A 23293-nucleotide genomic window follows, 5' to 3' on the forward strand; every position below is an offset into this window, starting at 1 on the left:
TTAGAATTTAGTCCATTTGAGCTTTATATGTATGATGTGATACTGGCATCCAAATTAAGTCTTTTTCAGGTTTTCCAACTCTCAATGTAATTTTTGTTTTTTTTAATAATACTTTTTTATAAAGATTTTATTTATTTATTTATTCATGAGAGACACACAGAGAGAGAGAAAGGCAGAGATACAGGCAGAGGGAGAAGCAGGCTTCATGCAGGGAGCCTGATGTGGGACTTGATCCTGGGTCTCCAGGGTCATGTCCTGGGCTGTAGGCAGGAGCAAACCGCTGAGCCACCCAGGGATCCCCTCTCAATGTAGTTTTTGAATAGTTTGTCCTTTTTGCTCTGATTTAAAATGCATGTTCCTTTGTTTTTGAATTGTCTTTTTCAGTTCAATTTGTTCATGTCTTTATTCTGAACCACTACAACATTGTTTTACATAAACTTAGTGTATTTTTGATAACTGAAAAGTCCTTTTTTGTTTCAAATTTTATTGCTTGTTCTGTGCATTTTTCTCTTCCACATGAACTCTAAAATCAGCTTATCAAGTTCAATAAATCTCCTGTTGGGATTTTTATTAGTATCGCATTGAATTTATGGATTAATTTGGAAAGCTGACATCTTTATAATATCGACTCTTTCATCCAGAAACATGTATAGCTTTCCATCCATCGGGTCTTCTTTTATATCTTCCATAAAATTTTATAGTTTTCTTCGTGGACCTTGCATTGTTCTTCTTGGCATATTCCTAGGGGATTGTTTTTAAAGCTTATGCTGCCATTGGGAATGGGCTCTTTAGATTTTGGTTTTCTGCGGAAAATGAAAAGACAGCAGGCACTGAGAGAAGAGGAAGGAGAAGAAAAATAGAAATTAGAAAAGTAAGATGAGATGAAGAACAAGGAAGAGAAAGAAGAGAAATTTGGTGGTGCTTTGAGTACCTATCACATGACATGCCCTGTGATGGAGGCATTCGTGAGCACCATCTCCCACACTCTTCCCTCCAGGTGTCTCATCTGAAAAACTGAAGCTTAAAAAGGTCAGCAAGGAAGCATGGAACAGGAAATGAAAAGAGACCAGTTTTGGAGTGAGATCTGGGAACCGCTCCCAGATTCCAATCTCACCAGCTGTGTGATTTTGCTCCAGTTACCTAATTACATTTCTCATTTGGAAAACTTAAATAATATCTACTCAGGTGATTGTGATGATTAATTGGAATAATGGATCTGAGGTGTCTGCTCATTAGATGCTGCTCTTGGTAAGTGTCAGTTCCCACCCATGAACCCATCTCTTCTTGCCCCTGGCTTTTCTGCCATGGCAAGGAGTCCCAAGATAGCAAGGAGCCTTCAGGTTAATATGCATCGTGATTTTTATTCCCTGAGTCCATAACACCCAGGAACACATACCTAACATTCTTAAGAAACATTGTAGGGGAAACTGTCATTAGATACTGTGATTTGGGTCTGGAAAAAAAAAAATCACATAAGCCTAAAAAAACCCCACCCATTTTTACAAAAAGAGGCATTGTTGAAATGTGAATCCATATTCAAGCCTAAATCTCCAGTGAGAAACACCCTTTATTTCTACCCAGACAATAGTTCCTTGTCCTGAGACAATGCTGTCTGCATAGCCCTGAAAAGCATCAAATACCCATAGTGATGGCAATGGTTTTTCTTAGGGACACTGGAAACAGTGTCTGGAGGAACCAGAATACCTGACCCAGGGTTTTGGCCATTGAAAGGAGACTCATTCCCAGCCTGAACAGCAGGAAAAACAGAACTGGCCCCTATGTCCTGGCTATGTCTTATATTTGCTGTAGGGCTCTGATCATCTGGAGAAGCTGTACTTACAAGATGTGAGTCTGAAGTCAAGAGAGGTAAATGAGACATATTGAAATGTTATTTTCTAGACAGCTTTGTTCCCAACACATTACTCCTACTCATCAAGAAAGTGTCTGACTTGGCCTGGATGGAAATCCTTTGCTCTGAGCCTTATTTCCCTCATCTGAAGAATGGGGTTAATAACAAGGATCTCAAAAGATTGCTGTGGGGATTAGGTCATGCAAATATAAAATTGTGCCCAGTGAAAATCCAAAGTATTCTTTCATCATATAGGGGACTCCATTTGTAGCCGGGGAATGTTTTCAGTGGTTCTGCATTTCACTATTCAGGGTGAAATTTGATTTCTGCAATAAAGCCAAAGGTCATATGATTCTGGGACTAGTAAATAATGTGTGAAATTACACTGAGCAACTGTATTTTTTACTTTTTTAAAGGGATGATCTCTCTTAAATACTGAAACTAGTTTCTGTATGTGACCTGTAAATTGACCTCAACCAGATCTATACTCGAATTATATCCAGAAGCCAATCACTTCTGACCATCTCCTATGCTACTGCTTGTTCAGATCGAAGCCATTGTTATCTTTCTCCAGAATTATTGCAAGTAGTGTCCTCCTAAATGGTTTCCCTACTTCCTGACTATTTCCTTAAAAATATTTTGAGCAGTGACAGTATCATTGGAATAACTGTGTTGTCTCTCTAGAGGAATGTTTTGGCCATCATTAGATATTCACGTAATCAACAAATATTTATGGAGCCCCTACCATATGCCAGCATTGTTCCAGGTTCCGATGATAGAGCAATGAACACAACACACACAGATGCCTGCCTCATAGAGCATATATTTTTTAGTGCAATGACTATTTCACAAATAAACAAGTACAGCATACCCTATGCCAGAAGGGTAATAGGCACTGTGGAGAAAAATAATGCAGAGCAAGATGGGGAAAGGAGCACAGGGTTGGGAGTGGAAAGTAGGGTTATTATTTTAAGTATAGTGGCCAGAAAAAGTCCCTCTGATGAGCTGACATTTGAATAGAGACTGGAAGAAGAGGAGGGAGAGGGCCACATGGTTATGGAGAGGATAATGGAGAGAAGGGAATGGAGAGGGTATTCCAGGCAGAGGAAACAGCAGCTACAAAGGCCCTGACCTGAGGTGAAGTAAAGAGGCCAGACTAGCTTGGCACAGTGATTAGAGGGAGAATACAGAGATGGTTACACATATGGTGGGAATGGGAAAGGGGTAACAATGATCACTGCAAGCCATCATGAGGGCTCAGGTTCCTACTCAAGTGAGTTGGAAAGCTACCTGAGGATTGTGAGGGGAGAGCTACCCATGATCTGATTTACATTTGCAAAGGATCATTCTGGCTAACCACTTCTGTAGAGCAATGGTTCTCAAACTTTAGTATGTATCAGTCACCTCAGAGGGCTTGTTACAACACAGCTGCTGCATCTATTCCCAGAGTTTCTGATTGAATAGGTCTTGTGATGCAGGAGAATTTGCATTCCTAGCAAGTTCCCAGGTGATGTCAATGGTGCTGGTCTGGGACCACAAGGTGAGGACACTGGTAAACAGAATAGTTTGTAGGAGAGGGAATAGCAGAGGCAGGGGAGCCAGCTAGGAGGCTATTTGGAATAATCCAGAAAAAAGATGATGATGGCTTCAGCTCAACTAGGTGGTAGCAGAAGAGTAGTGAAGAGAGATTAGATTCTGGATAGAATTTGAATATAGATCCAATGGGATTTGCTGAAGCATTGAATGTGGAGCACTATGAAAGAAAGAAATGATTCCAGGTTTAGATTAAGCAACTATATGAATGGAATTACTATTTACTGAGATGTCAAAGACTTGGGTGGGATGGGATCGTATTAGGAGTTTAGTTTAGGGAGTATTACATTTGATATGCCTATTGGGGATCCAAGTGGAAATGTCAGTCAAGCCTTTCTTTTATGAGTCTAGAATTCGGGAGGGAATTCTGAGCTGGAGGTAGAAAGGCAGGAGTCAGCAGCACATAGATCGCTTCATGAAATCTAGCTGAGATCATCACTGGAGAGAATGAAGGTACGTAAGAAGTATGATGCCTGACGCAGTGGCAGTCAGCCCTAGGATCAGAAGTCAGGATGAGGGGAGGGACCAGAAATGAGACTGAGAAGTGATCAGGTTGGTGAGAGGAGAACCCGGAGAGTGTGGGGGCCTGGATGTTAAGGGAAGCAACTATTTCAATACATTCAGGTACATTTGCTATGAAACCACCTTGTTATAAGTTACCACCAGGCATCCTCTGTGAAGGAGGAGATACTGCTTACCATGGAATATGCCAAATTTTGAAGTGGTTCCTTATAGATAAATTATCCCCACTGGAAGAGACACATAACTTGATTGAAATCTCATGCACACACACAGACACACACACACACAGTCTTGAGCTGATTTTATTGTTGCAACCAAAAAAAAAAAAAACAAAAAACAAAAAAGAAGAAACAAAAACCCGTTGACACAATTTAATCATTGACATAGACTGAAATATTTTCTTTCATCTTCAAGCATTCTGTCTAGCTAACTCTTGTCTTTGAAGCAAATTGTCCAATTTTGAGAGTTGGGAGTTGTATATGTGATCAGACTGCTAGGAATTTGTGTGAATAAATGGATACATGTTTCAGAAAGCACAGAGTTTTTTTTTCCTCTCGCCCCCTGCCCTTTATTTTCTGATATTGAGTCTTGGAAGTCTCTGTGTTTTCGATATAACTGCAGGTACCTCAGTTCCCTGAAGTACTTACTACAAGAAGCTGTCACTTTGCTTCTCTGTGAGAATTACAGAGAGACTCTGGCAATTCAGGATGGCACTGATCAGAAGCATTGGTTGCATCTGTTATCAAGGTATAGCTGATGGCAAGAGAGCCTTACTCAGTAACCTTAATAAAAATTCATTTTTCAGACTTTTTGTGAGTTGCAACTCATCTTTAAACCTGAATAGTATAGGGACGCCTGGGTGGCTCAGTGGTTGAGCATCTGCCTTCGGCCTAGGACGTGATCCTGGAGTCCTGGGATTGAGTCCCACTTTGGGCTTCCTGCATGGAGCCTGCTTCTCCCTCTGTCTGAGTCTCTGCCTCTCTGTGTCTTTCATGAATAAATAAAATCTTCAAACAAAAAATAAATAAACCTGAATAGTATATAAAAAATGTACTCCACAGACTGTATATTGCTTCTCATTGTTAAGAAAAAATACTACTTGTAACTCAGCATTACGCTTCCCAAATAAATTGGGTAAGAATACAATGCCCAGCGCTGTGGGTGGTACAAGTGGTGAAGAGGTAAATGATATGCACAGCACATTGCTATGTGTTACCTCTATGTGTTACACAGTACCCTCTAAGGGGAACTGTGGGTGCTTGTACTCAACACTCCTCCTCATAAGAGATACCCAAACAGACTGCATGGAGCTATATAGTCTGCTTCTCCCTAAGGAGAAAACAATTGTTTATTATTCAGGTTTACTTATCAAAAGGCATGTTGAAATACTTAGGACTAGGTATGTAACTTTTTCATGTCTTATTCGTTTAACAGATATTTTTATTAAATGTCAGGCACTGACCTATGCATCTGAGATATATGTGTAAATAAAACATACAAAAAACCCTGCTTCCTTGGAGCTTACATTCTGGTGGGAGGAGAAAAAATAAAGGCAAAATAAATAGTTAAGTTATATAATATGTTGCAAAACTATAATGCTATGGGGAAAATGGAGCATGATAAAAAGTTTGGAAATGCAGGGAGAAAAACAGGTTGCAATTTTTAATAGAGGAGTCAGGGTAGGTCTCATGGAGAGGGTGACATTTGAGTGAAGATTTGCAGGAGGTAAAGTAGTTTGCCAAGTGGATTTCTGAAGCAAGAATGTTTCAGGTAGATAAAAGAGCCAGGCAAAAGCCTTAAGGTAGAATCAAGCTAGAAATGTGTAAAGAATAGTATAGGGTCTGGTGCGTCTGGGGACTGGTGTGTCTGACAGGAGATGAGGTCAGAGAGGAGATGGAGCCTTACTTGTAGAGGGCCCTGTTGGCCATTCTAAGGACTTTGGCATTTTCTTTGAGTGAAATGGGAAGCCCTTGGAGGATTTTAGGCAGAAAAATGATGTGATCTGAATTACATATTAGGAAGATCATTCTGGTTTCTTTGTTGGAAAGTTTCTTAAAAGGCAAGTTTGAGAACAAGAAGATCAAATAGGAGGCTATAGCAATAATCCAGATGAGAGATGATGACTGAAACCAGTGTTGTCTGTAGGAATGGAGCGATGTGGCCAACAGTGATCCCAAGGTTTTGTATAAATAACTGGAGGGATGGAGTTGTCAACTGAAATGGAAAAAACCTCTGATAGAATAGGTTTGTGGTAGAAACTGAGAACATTTTCAGACATGTTAAATTTGAGATGTCTAAGGCATCCACGTGAAGATGTCAAGTAGACCACTGCATGTATGAGTCTAAACTTTAAAAGAGAGGTTGGTCACAAGATTAAACTGCAAGAGTCATTGTCATATCAATAAAGGAGTTCATTAAAAAAGTTGGTACCTATACAACTCAATACCAAAATCCAAATAATCCAATTAAAAATTGGACAGAGGGGCAGCCCGGGTGGCTCAGCAGTTTAGCATGACCTTCGGCCCACGGCCTGATCCTGGAGTCCCGGGATCAAAAATCCCACGTCAGGCTCCCTGCATGGAGCTTGCTTCTCTCTCTGCCTGTGTCTCTGCCTCTCTCTCTGTGTGTCTCTCATGAATAAATAAATAATATTTTTAAAAAACTGGACAGAAGACCTGACTAATCTTTTTTCCAAAGAAGACATACAGATGGCCAATAGACACATGAAAAGATGCTCAACATCGCTAATCACCAAGGAAATGCAAATCAAAACTATGATGAGATATTACCTCACATCTGTCAGAATGGCTAAAATAAAAAACACAGGAAATAACAAGTATTGGTGAAGATATGGAGAAGAAACTCTTGTGCACTGTCAGTGAGAATGCAAACTGGTGCAGCCACTATGGAAAACAGTATGGAGGCTCCTCAAAAAATTAAAAATAGACTTACCATATGAGTCAGTACTTCCACCACTGGGCATTTGCTCAAAGAAAACAAAAACACTTATTGGAAAAGATATATGCACCCCTATATTTATTTCAGCATTATTTACAATAGCCAAGATATGGAAGCAACCTAAGTCTGTCATCTATCCACTTGTAGAGGAATGGATGAAGAAGATGTGGTATCTACATATGCAATGGAATATTACTCAGCCATAAAAAGAATAAAATTTTGCCATGTACAGCAACATAGTTGGACCTACAGGTTGGACCTAATGCTAAGAGAAATAAGTCAGAGAAAGATAAATACCATATGATCTCACTCGTATGTAGAATTTAAGAAAGAATGAATGAACAAAGAAAGAAAAAGACAAAAAAACCACTCTTAAGTACAGGGAACAAATTGGTGGTTGCCAGAGGGCAAGTGAGTAGGGGGATGGGTGAAATAGATAAAGGGGATTAAGAGCACACTTGTCATGTGACGAGTGCTGAGCAATATATAGAATTGTTGAATGCTTGTACGCCTGAAACTAATGTAACACTGTATGTTAATTATACTTCAATTTGACAAAACTTAGTACAGGGAAGGAAGAAAAACAAGGACTGATCCCTGGGGTACTCCAAAATTAGAAGGTCTTGGAGAAGAGGGGGCGACTAACACAAACACTGAGACAGAATAGCCAATGAGCCAGGAGGCAAATGAAAAAGAGTATGATGTCCTGGAAGCCAAGCAAAGAAAATATCTTGAGGAAGAGGGAGTGATCAGCTATGCCCCTGGGTTTACAGGTGAATTTCCTCCCCTGGAACAGGAAAGTAATTATAGTTCCTGCCTCATAGGTTCATATCAGATAATTTAGGTGAATGGTCAATCACACTGCTGCATGCCAATGAGGGTTCAAACATACTACCTATTTATTCCTAATACCTCAGAAAAACCACTTCTCATTATGAAGCTGTTCGCTGTTCACCGTGCAAGATAACCCCTAGGGGGCGCTCAAAGCCTTCCCTTCTTTCCCCGTATTGCTCTTCTCACAAGAGACCTCAAATTTAGATGCAGGACAAAATGGATCCAATGACAACCGAATCCTCTATGGTAAAGGTAGAAAAATGCAATGCAGAGGATGTCAGACTTCAATGAGGGTAAGAATTGCCCAAAGAGCTTGTTAAAATGGAAATCTACAGCAGGTCCAGCCACCAAAGATTCTAATTACATACTTTATTTGACAGGGGATCTGAGAATCTGCATATTCCCATTCCAGGTGATTCCAGTGTCTGTCTTCCCATACTAGCACATATTTGCTTCCTCTGTTCTTTTTAGGACCTTAGAATAATTTTTGCTTCTCTTTTTTCCCTTCTCTTCCATGCAGACAATGAAGTGAGCCAACCCTGGGACTTTTAGACGGGAAGGTCCTACCTAGCAGGACAGAAAGCATGCCTGGGGTGAGTGGCTTGGCTGAGCTTTTAGTCTGTCCACATCAGAGGACACAGTATGGGGTCTTTCAGTCATCTGGCCCCCAGGTCTCTTTGTTTTTGTCATTTTAATACCATTTACATTTATGTCCAATGTTTACAACTCAGGCGATTTCATATACAAACCCAGGCTTCCTGCTTCTGTAGGACAATAAGAAGATTTGAAATTTGGTCCTGCATCCGACATAGCAGAGTTGCTTCCCACAGGTGGGCATGGGCTCTATAAATTGCCACTATCCCATTCCTTCTTTACTTATCCTCCAAAATCAAAGCCAACTGTTCATGACCATTTGTCATCATAATTACACTTATATTTTCCTCAATGAACTATTTCCTTGGAAAACTATAACAAGAGGGTTTAGTGTTTCGAAAATAAATTTTCTTATACCAGCCCCTTTCTTTCATATTATTTGTCTGGTTTCTCTAGGCACTTAAGCTTGCTATCTCTGGCCTAGCTATATCCAGAGGTGAAAAAGTTGTCCTTATATTAAAAAATAATCTGGCATACTATTCAGCAATAAAAAGGAGTGAACTACTAACATGCACAATAAAATGAATGAATTTCAAAAATTCGTTGGGATGCCTGGGTGGTTAAGCCTCCAACTCTTGGTTTTGGCTCAGGGTGGTAGGATCGAGCCGACATCCGTCTCTGTGCTCAGCATGGAGTTGGCTTGGAGTTTCTCTCTCCCTCTTCCTCTGCCCCTTCCCCTGCACACTCACTCACTCTTTCTCAAATAAACAGAGAAATCATTTTAAAAATTAAGAGAAGTCAGACAAAAAAGTATAATAATGTATATTTCCAATTACATGAAATTCTAGAAAAGGCAAGACTAATGTTTAGTAACAAAGCAGAACAGTGGTTCCCTAGGGTAGAGATTGGCTGCAAAGGACATGTTTTGGGATGATGAAAATGCTCTATATCTCAAATATAGTGGTGCTTATACATGGGAAGACACATTTGTTAAAACTCATCCAATTGTACATTTTAAATGAATGCATTTTATTGTATGAAAATTTTATCTCACAAAGTTACTTTTTTAAAGTTACCAAATTGAGTTGCACCAGGAAAGAGATGGAATAAAGTAGGCCCTTGCCCAGAGTTCCTTTTTGTGTATCACTGTCGACCACAGTTGATGGCAAGACAGAATTCAGAGTTTCAAGATTCATAAGCATCAAGGCCAATATTTAAATCTCCTAGACATAGAGATAATATTTGGCACAGGGCAGCAGATTTAGAAGACACTGCAGATGTGGGCAGCATTTCTTAGAGCACTTTACACAGAGTTGCATATGGAGAGAGGCTCAGGGCTGCCCCAGGGAGAGGACCTAGGAAGCTAGACAAAGCGTTGGCAGGAATTCAGTGTATTGTCTTCCTCCTCCTCTTCCTGTCCCCCTTTCCCTTCTTCCTACCCCTTCTTCACTACACTCACTCAGGAATCTCAACTACAGAAGTATTCTTCATATCTGGGGGGGGGGGGGGTCTGAGCACACTACTTCAGCCTGGAAAATGCTACTTTATAAGGCAATAGTTCTTAAAATTTTGCAAAGAGAGAACATTCCATGTGGTGGGAGTGGAATCTGGGGTTGGCAGCCCTAGTCATTCTCCTCTAGAGACAGAGCAGGCTCACCTCAAAATACACAGAGTGTTGGTGTGTAGGCTGTTGGTTTGATTGTACCTGGCACTGGTGGCAAACATCCCTTTTTATCTTGTGTTTCTTAGGATTGTGGATAAAGCATTTAGGATATGCAAGATGGTGAATCTTTATGGCTGGATTGGCCTACTTTATAAGAACCCAACAGAACCCTCAGTAAATTGGGAACTGATGTACAGTTACTTGAGGGTGGAAACATGCTATGGGTACCCCACCCATCTTCTCTTGTCCTTACGGCTGCCTGATTTCACCTGCAGTGCCTACATTTCTTTGCCTAAGGTTTTCCAAAGTGGCTGTGCCACTGTGCATTTCCAGCCCTAGGATCTGAGATTCCATTTGCCCCTCATCCCTGCCAGCACTTGGAGTTGTCAGGGTCTTTTTTTTTTTTTTTAAGCTATTCTGTTAGGTGTAGTGTTGTCTCATCAAGGTTTTAATTTGCATTTCTCTAATGACTAATGACATTGGGCATCTTTCATGTGGATTCTTGGCTCTACATGTATTTCCTTTAGGAAAGTATCTGTTCAAATCTTTCCTCATTTTTTTTTAAAATAATATTTTTTAAAGATTTTATTTATTTATTCATGAGAGATACAGAGAGAGAGATAGGCAGAGACACAGGCAGAGGGAGAAGCAGGCTCCATGCAGGGAGCCTGATGTGGGACTCGATCCCGGGTCTCCAGGATCGCGCCCTGGGCCAAAGGCAGGCGCTAAACCGCTGCGCCACCCAGGGATCCCCAATCTTTCCTCATTTAAAAAAAAATTCAGGGGGCACCTGGGTGGCTTAGTCCGGTGAGCATCTGCCTTTGGCTCCGTGACCCTGAGGTCCTGGGATAGAGTCCTGAATCAGGCTCTCTGCTCAGCAGGGAGCCTGCTTCTCCCTATCCCTCTCCCTCTGCCATTCTCCCTGCTTGTGCTCTCTGGCTTTCTCTAGCTCTCTGTCAAATAAATAAATAAATAAAATCTTTAAAAAAAATTCAGTTGTTCATTTTCTTATTGTTAAATTTCAATAATTCTTCATATATTCTGGATACAATTAAAAATTTTTTTTATTGGAGTTCAATTTGTCAACATATATAGCATAACATCCAGTGCTCATCCCGCCAAGTGCCCCCCTCAGTGCCCATCACCCAGTCACCCCACTCCCCCACCCACCTCTCTTTCCACTACCCCTTGTTCGTTTCCCAGAGTTAGGTGTCTCTCATGTTTTGTCACCCTCACTGATATTTTCACTCATTTTCTCTCCTTTCCCTTTATTCCCTTTCATTAATTTTTATATTCTCCAAATGAATGAGACCGTATAATGTTTGTCCTTCTCCAATTGACTTATTTCACTCAGCATAATACCCTCCAATTCCATCCACATGGAAGCAAATGGTATTTGTCGTTTCTAATAGCTGAGTAATATTCCATTGTATACATAGACCACAGCGTCTTTATCCATTTATCTTTTGATGGACACCGAGGCTCCTTCCACAGTTTGGCTATTGTGGACATTGCTGCTATAAACATTGGGGTATAAAAATGTTTCGGCATTTCAACGCATCTGTATCTTTGGGGTAAATCCCCAGCAGTGCAATTGCTGGGTCTGGATACAATTTTTTGCCAAATAAGTGATTTTCAAGTATTTTCTCCCAGTCTGTGGCTTGTCCTTTCATGCTTTTAGCAGGGTCTTTCCAAGAGCAACAGTTTTGTATTTTTATGAAGTCCAATTTATCAATTTTATTTCTTTTATGGCTTGTGCTTTAGATGTCCCATCTAAGACCTATTTGCTTAACCCAAGGTCACAAACTTGAATCCATGCCTAAATGTTTGTGATTCATTTTAAGTTAATTTTTCTACAAGATATCTGAAATAAATCAGGATTCATTCATTTACATTTAAATGCTTCTTATCATTTTTTGATAATAAATTTCAGATAAAATCCTTTTCAATTATTACATCACTTGTTTTTCCTTTCTTTGCTTCCCAGGCATAGCCAACATTAAGGTTCTTGTGGGGATCCTTCTGATCCAGCTTTTACACATTTGGTTATATATCTTTAAACTAAATATGATATTGTATTTATTTGTTTTAGTTTTTAAAAACTTTATTTGAGAGAGAGAGAGAGCATGAGGGAGAGAGAGCATGAGCAGGGGGAGGGGCAGAGGGAGAGGGAGAGAGAGAATCCCCAAGCCGACTCACTACTGATCACAGAGCCCACTGTGGGGCTTGATCCCAGGACCTCAAGATCATGACCTGAGCCAAAATCAAGAGTCGGCCTCTTAACCAACTGAGCCACCCAGGTGTCCCAGTATTGTGTTTATTTTAACATGTTTTTGAAATGTAACTATCTTGATAGATGTAGATATAGTTTATTCTACATATCCATCTTTTTATTGAAGGACATTGCAGTGGAATCCATCTTTTCACTGGTACAAATACTGCTACAATGGCCATCCTTGCATGTATCCTTTGTGCCCAGGTAAGAGTATCTCTAGGGTATATAACAGAAATGCAATTTCTGGGTTAGAATGTGTTTTGTTACTAAAATGGCTGAATTTGCTGAGCTGATTGACAATCACACAGCACAGCATGATTTATAATCCCACAGCTTCACCAAATCACAAGTGTCTATTACCAATTGTGCCAGAAACTATTACCAATGTGCCAAATATGAAATTGTTTCCTTAAAAAAATTTGCATTCACCTGATTACTTGTAAAGTCAAGTATCCTTTCATTTATTTTTATGTTTTATTTATTTATTGAAGCATGAATGACGGGCTTGTTTCAGGTGTACAACACAGTGATTCAACAACTCTATAGGTATGCTCAGCACAAGGGTAGCTGCCATCTGTCAGCTTCCTTTACAATGTTTATTGATAATTTCTTCATTGACCTTTTCTCTACATCTCCTCTTCACATGAATTTTAAGTTTTGATAAAGATATTTATCAATATTTTCTATGTAGAACATTTTGTGTATCTTTAAGAAATCGTTTTCTAGTCTGAGCTCATAAAGATATTTTTCTAGGGATCCCTGGGTGGCGCAGAGGTTTGGCGCCTGCCTTTGGCCCAGGGTGGGATCCTGGAGACCCCGGATCGAATCCCATGTCGGGCTCCCGGTGCATGGAGCCTGTTTCTCCCTCTGCCTGTGTCTCTGCCTCTCTCTCTCTCTCTCTCTGTGTGTGACTATTATAAAAAAAAAAAAAAGATATTTTTCTATATTTTCTCAATTTTTGGCCATATCTTGTTTCTTGGTTGAGTATTTGCCCCACAAATCAAGCCTATTCAGATCAAACTTTCATACAAAGAAATGCACAACTCATAAGCTTATATTTGATCAGTTTTGATAAATGCACTCATGTGATCCATACCTCAGTCAAAATATAGAACATGTTCATGACTATAAACTTCCCTTGTATCACCTCCCAGTCACTTCATATCCCTTCCCTTAAGCTACCATTGTTCTGATTTTTTTTTCCTACCATAGATTAGACTTGCCTGTTCTAGAAGTTCATATGAATGAAAGCATACAAGATATACTCTTTTGGGTCTGGTCTAGCTTTTTCCATTCAGCACAATCATTATGAGATTTATTCATGTTGTTGTATTAGGAGTCCCTCCACTATTACTGTTGAGTAGTTCCATTGCATGGGCGTACCACCATTTGCCCTGCTGGTGGACATTTGGGTTGATTCCATTTGGGGGCTATGATGAATGCATTTGATGTGAACATTCCCATATAAGACTTTTTGTGGATGTGGTCTCTCTCTTGCCTCAAATAGTTATGTAGGAGTGACATTGCTGGGTAGCCATTTGAGTTTTAAGTTGACAGGTGATGGTCACTGGGCAGCTGGCATAGTGATTGATATACTTGGTGAATAGAAACCATGAAGCTTTTCTGTTTTTCTTCTCTTTGATTTTCTCTGCCTGTTCCTTACCAGCCTCACTCCCTTCCAATCCCATCAAGGTCAACAGCTTTAAAAGTAATGTGATTCTTGGTTATGAGACATTTATTGGAGTCTGAGAACACTACTTCAGCCTGGAAAATACTACTTTATAAGGCAATAGTTCTTAAAATTTTGCAGAGAGAAAAATTCTGAGAAGACCTAGTATATAAAAATACTTTTCAAAATGAAGCTGCTTTAGCTATGTGGGGACACCTCTCTGCTTATGCCCATTGTCTCCATCCTTACTGACTAAGCAACTCCCTAATTTCTATAGCACGTTTTGAAAAATTTCGATTTAAGGAAACTGATACTTAGAAAGTGGCCAATCATCTTGTCTTGTCTAAATTGTATGGATATGGGTTTAAGTCTGTGATATATATTTTTTAAAGATTTATTTATTTATTTGAGAGAGAGAGTGACATGTGCACAAGTGAGTGAGGGGAGGGGCAGAGAGGAAGAATCTCAAGCGGATTCCAAGCTGAGGTGGAGCCCAGCAGGGGGGCTGGATCTCATGACCCTGAGATCATGACCTGAGCTGAAATCAAGAGTCAGATGCTTAACTGACTGAGCCACCCAGGTGGCTCATGGCTGTGATATTTTATGTGTTCTGTTAATGAATTCATAGTACACCTGAGAGACTTTAAATTAGAATTCTCTAAATTAGGAGATCTTGAAAAGCCACTTGATTTTAATGGAAGAATGCCTCACTATAGCTGTTAAAAGAAGAGAATTGGGCACCTAAGTGGGATCCCTCTGGCTTTTTAAGTGATATAAAGGGATTGAATTGATAATGAGGGGCGTGTGTGTGTGTGTGTGTGTGTGTGTGTGTGTGTGAGAGAGAGAGAGAGAGCTATTTTAATACTATAACATCACATTTTAAAAGTATAATAAGTTTTCATCTAAATGTTGCTGTAAAATCTAACCAGGTACCTGGTTTCTTGCCTTTTTTTTTTTTTTTTTTTTGGTAGCAGTAGACTGGAAAGAGACTAGGGGAGCTTCCTTTGTCTAGCGCATAATGTGGCTTAAAGGGAGGTTGTGTCCCATTTTCGAAAATTCTGCAGCTCCATGAAAGTGACATTCACATATGGACATATGGCCTCAGCTGTCCATGTCCTTGGTCCCAATCAAATAAGAGGACTGGTGATGTGGATTAGAAAGCTATTCTCTCACATTCTGCTGGTATTCCTTTGTGGGGGTGGGAGGGTGGGGAGGGGAGGTGGCAATCATGTCAACTCTGTCTGGTCTATAGTGCAGCTGGGTTAATCCAGGAAAGATGGACATGGAGGGGAATGCTGACCTCACATGCAAACCCCTGGGGAACACTCAAATCTCTGTGCCTTCCCTCAGCACTTCCCCATCTTCCCTAAAGAGGAAACCTCAGGTATAGGTCATGGACAAAATGGACACCATGGATAAATTTAAGCTACTGTACTAAGGAGCAAAGTTCTGACGGGAGGAGGAAAGGGACAATAAATAAAATAGAAGTGAGACAAAAACACGTGTGGGCCTCTTTGAGAGCGTTTCATGTTTTGTCTCCCCTTTCTCTGAACTCATAAACTTACCTCCTTCTTCTGCTTGAAAGGACTTGCATCCATCATTTGAAGGCAACGTAGACATCAGAGTTGTGCCTACAAGCAATTAAGGACTTCTAGGCCAGGAAAAAGTCCTGTGGCTCATGCAAAGTCCAGCCTGGCTTGAGAACCCATAAGGACAGAGGAGCACAGAGAGCTGTGGTCACAACAAGCACTGGTGTTCCAGATCCTGCCTTTGCTCCCACTTGGTTCCAGTTCAACACAGTTTCTGACCCTTGACTGGAGTTTCTTTTTTTTTGTCTTATTTTTTGTTTCCACCCTTGGCATTTGCTCACTTACCTCAATTTCCCTGACTTGCCCCTCTGTATTCTCTAATGACCTGAGTTTGGGCTCACACTTCTTGTTCAACCCTTTCCTTGTAAATTCAGAAAGCTTCTTTAATTCTAATTTGTTCTTCTATCCCAGACCCCAAATGCTGGCATGAATGCACCTGAATGGATGGATGCCTACCATGGCCAAGTAACTCTTCTTGATATGGGTACCAACATCAAGGGACTGAAAATTCAGTGCTTATTTTGAAAAATAAGCACTGTTTTTGTCTTTAGAAGATTATAATAACATGGAGACAAAATAGATTGAGTATGACATTAGCAAAATTATGTAAACCATCATTATTATTCTGGTTAAGTCGAAATCAGTTAGCTAATCCTAGGGTTATCTAAATGTATTTATTGCCTTGGACTAAAATATCTAAAATTACTTACATATTTAAGTAAATTTGCATGGTGATATTTGTTAGAAAGAATTTGATCTGTAATTCAAACACACTGAAAAGGATTAGCTATACAACAGAAAGGATTATTTGAGAATATTTTTCAGAAAGAGCTCATTCTCAGGTTTGGATTTAAGTCAGGGAAGAATGTAAGTCAGCATTCAATTATTAATTCAATGAAGAGATAGAGATAATATCACTTATGATTATTATTGTGGGATCAGAAAATTTATTGGATTTACCTAGTCCTTAGATAAATCCCACAGCCCTTACAATAGAATTCAGTAATATTACATGACAGAATTTGTTAAAATGAGGTTTGAAAATAGGTTTCCCTCCTTCCCCTAAGAACATTGGAGCTCCTGAGATGGTCTGTAATGATTACTGAAGTACAATAAGATGAGAAAAAACTAAATTTGCCTGTTATTTTTAAGGTGCTACCTAACAAGTTATAGACACACATCCCACATACACACTTAAAGTAAACTAAATTAATATGTATTCTGAATTTTTGATAAAATGTCTTCTAATGGCTTTTGGTGGGGGCCCAGCTAAAAATGATAACTAACTCCAAATATGATATTTATGATGCGAGATATTCACTCCCAGCACTCTACCAGAAGATCAGAGAGTTGAATCACGGCCTCATGTTCAGCTCCTTGATTTTCAGGTCAGAAGAACTCCAATAACTCATCAACCGGGTTCTGAATGGCTCATACCAGAGTATCTCTGAAAATCTTTTCACCATTCAGTTTTTGCTCAAAAAGACTTCTAATGGTTCAAGTTCAGCTTGAGAAGAGACACAATGGGGCAGCCCGGGTGGCTCAGTGGTTTAGTGCTGCCTTCAGCCCAGGCCTGATCCTGGAGACCTAGGATTGAGTCCCACGTCAGGCTTGCCGCATGGAGCCTGCTTCTCCCTCTGTCTGTGTCTCTGCCTCTCTCTCTCTCTCTGTGTCTCTCATGAATAAATAAAAAAAAAAAAAAAAGGGGACACAATGACCATCTGGACTGGTTTTCATTTCAAATCTCCATTCGATTTCATCCTTTTCTTTAGAATTCTGCAGGGTCTTTGTTATCTCACCAAATAAACTTTAAGCTGTAGAGCAAACACTGGGTTTCAAGTGTCATAAAAGATAAATCAAGTGCTTGAAACCAGAGCAATCAATAATTTTTTTTTCAAACACACAATAGAAAAAAAAGAGCATGCTTGTTTCTCTCTCCCATGCAATTTTTTTTTTTTTTTTTTACCAATCAGCTTTTTGGTCTGTTTCACTATTCATAGAAATTTGCTTATCAACTTTGATTCTAGTTAGAACAATCCGTCTAATCTTTGTAGATCTGCAGTGTCAACCGCCCCTATTTTTCTGACAGCTCAAACAGAACATAAAAGATACTAGCATGTGCTATCTAATTTCCTGATCTTTCTCATTCTGACATCCTGTAATAACTGCAAAATCATAGTTAAATACCAGTCTGGTGATGCTATTTATTGCTTTTCAGTTTATTGCCTTGGTAGTACAAAAAGTGTTCCCTTGCCCCCCAAATGTATTTTTGCACAAAGTAGTCACAGGACTGTAGAATTTTAGAGTAAGATAAGGTCTTTCAAAGAGCATCCAGACCAATATCTTCATTTCACAAATGTGAAAAATGAAGAACAGAAAGTGCAGATGACTAGTGCAAAGTCTTCCGGCTTTCTTTAAAATATCCTTTATTTGAATTACAAGAATTATTAGCATCTTCTAAACATACCCTAGCTCACTCCTAAGTCTCAGTTTTCCTTCCTCCCTTCCCTACCTCAAACATTTAATCCATCATCAGGCCTTATCCATTTTACCTATTGAGATCTCTCAAATTTGTCTCTTCTCTCCATTTCCAACAGTACTACCATATTTTAGGTCATCACTGCTTTAGGGCTAAAGTCCAAACTGCTTAGCTTGGTAAGAGTCCTTTTATAGACTTAACCTTGTGATCTTTTTGCCTTTTTTGTCTTCAATGGCTTCTTTCATCCTCTGGCCGAATAAATAATAAGATATTTGCAGTTCTATGAATAGACTATGTTCTTTCTCATTTCTAGTTCCTTGCACTTATTTCCTTAACATACATCTGCTTCTTCCTCCCTTCACTCATGTCCATTTACCTGACTAGGATGTATTCACCCATTAGATCCTCACTAAGTTAGCCCTGCCCCTCAGCCCATTTTGAGTCAAGGCCCTTTTATGTATTCTTACCATGCCCATATTTCCAGAGTAGTCTTTTGCTCTCCTATTATTCAGAATGCTGTATTGTAATGGTCAGGTAGCTTATTAGGCTCTGTCTTAAGAGATCTGTGTTAAGGTTCCTTGAGGACAAAGTTTGGTATGTTGTAAGTTGTTACGTCTTCAGAACATAACCTAGTACCCAGAAAAAAAAAGTGGGTACTCACTAAAGAATAATTACAGCAGCAATGATAATAGCTGTTTTTTATTGTTTTTAATAGTTATATATTTTTTAAGATTTTATTTACTTATTCATGAGAGACACAGAGTGAGAGAGGCAGAGACACAGGCAGAAGGAGAAGCAGGCTCCATGCAAGGAGCCCGATGTGGGACTCGATCCTGGGACTCTAGGATCACGCCCTGGGCCGAAGGCAGCACTAAACCACTGAGCCACTGGGGCTGCCCGCTATTTTTTATTGTTATTGGATTTTTGCATTAGACATTGTGATAAATTTGTTCTTTGCATGATCAGTACTCCTTCTGTGATGATTAATTTTATATGTCAATTTGGCTAGGCTACAACATCCAGATATTTGGTTAAACATGTCTGGGTGTTGCTGTGAAAGTATTTTTTAGATAAGATTAACACTTTAATCATTAGATTGAGTTAAGCAGATTACCAGCTATAGTGTTGGTGAGCCTCATCCAATCATTTGAAGGCCTTAAGAAAAATTAGACTGACGTTCCTCAGAAAGACAGAATTCTGTCAGCAGACTGCCATTGGCCTCAAGCTGCAGCATTACCTCTCTTTTAGGTCTTGGTATCTGGCCTTCCTTGCAGATTTTGGACTTGCCAGCCACTGCTCTACAGGCATGGAAGCCAGTTCCTTAAAATCTCTCCCTGCCCCTACACACACACACACACACACACACACACACACACACACACGTCCTACTGGTTCTATTTCTCTGGAGAATATTAACCCACTCTTATGATGAAAGTAATACTATTTTCATTTAGAAATGAGGAAACATGACCACAAAGAAGGCAATCAGTTAACTGTCCAAGGTCATTTGTCTAGTAAGTAGAGAAACCAAGTCCCAAATCAAAGTCTGTTTGACCATAAAACAACAAAAAATTGACCATAAAATTCATGATCTTAATTATACTATTTGAGGAATAAATGAGTAATTAAATGAATGAATTAACATAACTGAAATTGGCTCATTCTATCTGTAGACATCACAAGTAGTTAAGTGTAATACTTCCATCTGAAATATACTTTCAGAATCATCTAATCACTCAATCTCCTATTTCACTAAAAGAAAAACTGCTGATAAAATTCACTGTTGTTATCCAGTTGGTGAATGAGTTGGGAATTATGAAATCTAGGTCTCTGGAGGGTTAATATTGGAATATTTCTGCTATGCCAACATAGTCTTTTCCACAGCATTTGGTCATTGACTCCAATTTCCTAAGGCAAATAGATGATGTAAGCAATGTCCCTGGGGCAGAATCTTGGGGCCACCATGCTGCCCAGCTCCTGGGAACACCTTTCTTTCTCCTCTCCCCAAAAACTATATGAGCCAGAGCACTAATACATGTGATTTTTCAAGTCTAGCTGATGCATCTCTCAAACTGTAGTAATAGTTTAATCATCTGGGGTAAAACAATGGAATAAATAAAGGGAAGCAATTTGATGACGTGAAGTTGAATGTTTCATTGAACTCTGCAGCCAGAGCTGGGAGCTTCCGTCTTCCATCTTTCCATAGCCCTGAGAACATAGAACTGTGTAATTTCAGCCATCACAAAGGCTTTTAATCCTTTGTTGATCATTAGGTTAATGATAGTTAATGGTGCCTGTGCCATTTTCACATGTGTTCAGTAAATATTTGTTAAATAAATGATGTGTGCCTATTCAGGAATGATTACTGAGCTTGTAAGATTGATAGAGATTTCAAGATGGAAGATAAGCTCCCCTCAACTTCCCAAATTTGTCTTTTCCTTCACAGCTACCAACATGAGTGCCTTGAAACTGCCTAAATATTTTTTCTAGAGAGGCATGAGAGGGGTAGGAGGAGAGGGAGATAGAAAATCTTTTTTTAAAAAATATTTTATGTAGGGACACCTGGGTGGCCCAGCAGTTGAGCATCTGCCTTCGGCCCAGGGCATGACCCTGGAGTCCCAGGATCAAGTCCCACACCAGGCTCCCTGTATATATATATATATATATATATATATATATATATATATATAGTGTGTGTGTGTGTGTGTATTTATTTGTTTGAAGGGGAGAGAGAGAGAGAGAGTGAGAAAAGGAGAGAGAGAACAAGGGGAAGGGTAGGAGAAGAGAAAGAGGTAGAAAATCTCAAGCAGACTCCACACCCAGTGCAGAACCCAGTAAGGACTCGATCTCACAACCCTGAGATCATGACCTGAGCCAAAATCAAGTCGGATGCCTAACCAAATGAACCACCCAGGTGCTCCCCAGCTGCCTGAATATTAATGAAAACCCATGAAAATACGTCAGCAGAGACATACTCCCTACTTCAGGGATAATAGGATGTGATCTTTTCTTCCCTGCCCATTCATTTCAGTGTTAGTTTTTATGACGGAATGAGACTTCTATGGTCTTTAAGAGATCATGTAAATATAGCAGGAATGACAAGATGCAATGAAGAAAAAGAGGAAAACTGGTAGCAGCTTATACTCTTTGATGTTCAAAACAGAAACCACCTCAGGGAGAAATTTATTTTTCCTTTAGGAAGATGCCTCAGTGTGTCTCCTGGGAATGGAAGGGAGGCACCAGGCTGGCAGGGATGGAAGATACTGAAGGAAAGGGGGTCCAGTTCATCTGCATGATAAGGTAACAGTGATTTTTTAGGCTGGCTTCTCTGGTACTTTGAGGAAAATAATTGGGACACAGGTCTACATGGGGATGACAGGTTGTGCCATATAGCCAACCCGGTGATTGACAGGACTGTGAAAAGTATCTGCCTGAAATAGATTCTCTAAAGCAGAGAAGGGCAAAGATTTTAAGACAAATGATGTCTGTTCTCAATTTTTGTTTGTTTCTTTTTCTGAGGTATAATTCACCTCCTTTATCCCTAACCTTTAGTAAAATCTGCAGCACACAAGAAAGGGTGTCTTAGGGCATGAAGGAGAGACAGGGAAAGATCATGGGAAATGCAGAGCTGCTCAGAAGTCAACAGAGGAAAGGGAGGGGAGGCCAGAGCAGCGGTTCCGAAGGAAATGTGACCCCACGGGCCTAGGAATCACTCCCCAGAATCAGAGAAGGGAGGAGATGTTGCCATTTTTCAGGGGAAGGCTTCAGGTGTAACCAAGAGGTACCTGGGATGCCTGCAGAAACGGAGGACATTCTGTCTGGATAAGAACACAAATGTCAGTTAAGATGATACTCACACTTCGAGGCAGGACTCTTGGTAATTCTATACCTGTCTCATTCCAGAGCACTGATCAATCAATCAATCAATCAGTCAGTCAACAAATGAATGCCTCTGGCTGAGAGGAGAAGAGGAAGATGAAGAGGGGAGAGGAGACGATTCCAGCTGAGTGAGCCAGATTCTTTTCTACCCATTACTCTTACTCTACTTCCTAACCAGAAACTCTTCTAATCTTTCTCTTCTCTCTTTCTCTCTCTCTCTCTCTCTTTAGAGACGAAGTGAGGAGGAGCAGAGAAAGAGGGAGAAAGAGAATCCCAAGCAGACTCTGTGCCCAGCACGGAGCCCGACTCAGGGCTCAAGCTCACAACCCTGAGATCATGACCTGAGCCAAAAATCAAGAGTCGCACACTTAACTGAGTCACCCAGGCACCCTTTCTCTTCTTTAATAAAGGAATAATCATAACTACACTGTAAGATTATTGAAAGAATTAGAGCTTAAATACCTTTCACAGTGCTTCGCACAAATGAGGCACTCAGTGAATGCTACTTGTTGTATAAATATTACCATTTCTATTATTTTTAAAAAAAGATTTTATTTATTTATTTGAGAGAGAGAGTGAACAGAGGGTAAATGAGAGGGAGAAGCAGATTCCCTACTGAATAGGGAGCCTGATATGGGGCCGATCCTAGGCCCCTGAGATCATGACCTGAATCAAAGTCAGATGGTTAACTGAGCCACCCAGGTGCCCCAATATTACCATTTCTAAAATAATGATAGCAACTTTGCCTCCTGAGCACAAAGAAGATTGAAGGAGTAAGAAAAAATTTTTCTTTGCTTCTTGCTGGGGTTTCTTTTTGCCTTTTGGACAATGAAGTAAAATAAGAAAAAAAATATTTGAGTATCAGGTGAGGGTGAGTTTAGATTTCAGTTTCTGTGAGTCACTGTTAATGCACCTGTCCTGAGTTGGTGCCATTAGCCTCATCTTCTCTAGGCCAGATCGTCTTAGTTCACACACACATTATTCTTTTGTATTTCTGCTCTACTTCTCTCCTTGTTGGGATTGTGATGCTGGCCAACCTTTCCAATTAGCTTGAACAGCCATTAAAACTCGTCCATTAAAATTCATTTCCCTACAGAGCTAAAGGGTAATTTTCTGAATAAACCTCTTAGGGTTGTTATAACAATCAAATTAAAGAAAGTGTGAAGAAGCTTTTTGTAGGCTGCTTTGCTGGGAGGCGAGAGAAGTAGATTGAAACATGGCATTTAGGATCAAAATTCCTCTTTACACAGAGCCTTCTGACTGCTTCCTTTGCACTCTGTGCCCTGGTTTGTCTTGTTTACAAGATAATAATTGTGACTACCATTTATTAGATGGCTTCCATCCCACTGATTAAAATTTTTTAAAAACGATTTTATTTATTTATTCATG

General features: G+C 39.9%; 1 long non-coding RNA gene across 1 annotated transcript in view; it reads left to right on the forward strand.

Annotated features, from left to right (window-relative positions):
• The window catches only part of LOC129500227 (uncharacterized), a 118036-nt gene extending 96010 nt beyond the window's left edge, over positions 1-22026 (forward strand). The window contains exons 2-4 of the long non-coding RNA XR_008662515.1: positions 8277-8349; positions 12413-12492; positions 21929-22026. This is a non-coding gene — a long non-coding RNA (uncharacterized LOC129500227). The remainder of the gene's footprint in view (positions 1-8276; positions 8350-12412; positions 12493-21928) is intronic.
• Positions 22027-23293: the final 1267 nt, after the last annotated feature.

This window comes from Nyctereutes procyonoides, unplaced genomic scaffold (assembly GCF_905146905.1).
Source record: "Nyctereutes procyonoides isolate TBG_1078 unplaced genomic scaffold, NYPRO_anot_genome, whole genome shotgun sequence".
In the NCBI taxonomy this organism is placed as follows: Eukaryota; Metazoa; Chordata; class Mammalia; order Carnivora; family Canidae; genus Nyctereutes; species Nyctereutes procyonoides.